Below are 1,675 nucleotides of genomic sequence, written 5' to 3' on the forward strand. Positions count from 1 at the left end.
CTTACTGCATCCTTTGATATGGAGCATCATCCGAGCAGCAACCTTACTATTTAAGAAGTTATTAGTGCTGCCCATGTCGATGAGAACAATGATCGGTTGTTATTTAAGAAGGCATCCAACTTTCATCGTTTGTGAGTTTGAGTAGTCGGCTAGCACATATACCATAAAGTCGGTCGATTGTAGCTCTACTTCCACATCTTTTTTTTTATGTTCAAGGCTCTCTTCTAGATATTCAATGACCTCTTCTTCTACTGGTTCAATCACAAGAAGTCTCCCTTTTTTACGATGATACTCGCGGCTCCATGGCTCGTCGCAATACCAACATAACCCCTTCGCAGATCGCTCCCGAAGCTCTTCTCTTGTCAACCTTTTTGGTATAGAGGGGCTCGACTGATAGTAGGGGGGGCTGAGAGCTTTAGTATTATTAGTCAGGGAGTGACCATAGTCCTCCGGGCTTCATGGTTCAATCGCTCCTCTTGAAGTCGTGCAAAAGATATGGCTACCATAAGCGTGTACGGTTATCACGCTTTAACTTCTCCCGAGATCTTCAGCTTCAAGCCCTCAATGAAAGTCCCCAAAAGTTGTTTTTTAGACTAATCACAAGTTTGATTAGATAACCTTTCAAACATGGTTTGGTACTCTTGAATGGTGAAGGTTTGTCGGATCTTTGCTAATTGTCCATCAATGTTCTCGTAATCGATTAGTCTGAAGCGGATCAGTAGTCCTTCTTTGAATTATCATCATGAGAGGACTCTGTGAGTGTGTTCAAACTAGTTAAACCACTATATAGTATCCTCTTCAAGATGTATAGCTATAATTTCCACCATAGATGCATCCGCGATTTTGTGGTACCAAAAATCTCGCCTCACGCACGAGATCCAACCAATTGGGTCTCCTTCTTCCCATCTAGGGAAGTCCACCCTCATGCGTAGATAGTAGGGATCGGTCATAGAGCCTTCCCTCTCTTGGAAGTCATCTCTTTGGGCTTAGTGTGATTGGTCAAAGCTCTCTCCTTGATGTGATTTCTTTGGGCTTGGTGGTCGGCCCAAACTAAGTTCGGTAAAGAGAGTCTGAATCTTATCCTTCATTCGCACCTCGAAAGCTTCAAATTTAGCATTGATTGCCTCCTCAGATACTATAGTATATACATTCAAATCTATAATATTAAGATCTCTCTTTTGTTGTCGGGTTAAAAGTATGTATAGATTGAGAGAACCGGTGGTCGACGGGATTGGTGGATTAGTGGATATAGGCTGCGATTTAGGCTTATTTTGTGGCTTTTTTGGGTGCAGTTTGAGGGTGTGGTCTAGTGGAGTTTTAGGGCTATGATGGTAGTGGATGAAGGTTAGGGAAAAGTTTTAGATCTTTGGTAGATGGCAGCAAAGGTTTGATAGAAATCAGTGGAAGTTACTACATATATGTGTTGTCTTGTAAGAGCAGAATTGTCATTGAAGAAACAACGGTTTCTCAATGAAATTTCTAGCAAAAATCGAGAGATTTGAGGAGATTTAATAGCAAAATCTTGGTTTATATAACAGCAACGATGACCAATTTAATTACAAAAAATTCGGTAGTATAACAATAAGAAAATTAGTGCAAGTTGTGATAGTAGAATTCTCGTCGAAAAATTCCAACAGTTTATGATGAAAATTTGTAGCAACACAAGAATGTTTTT

Source organism: Musa acuminata, chromosome BXJ1-8 (genome assembly GCF_036884655.1).
Source record: "Musa acuminata AAA Group cultivar baxijiao chromosome BXJ1-8, Cavendish_Baxijiao_AAA, whole genome shotgun sequence".
Taxonomy (NCBI): domain Eukaryota; kingdom Viridiplantae; phylum Streptophyta; class Magnoliopsida; order Zingiberales; family Musaceae; genus Musa; species Musa acuminata.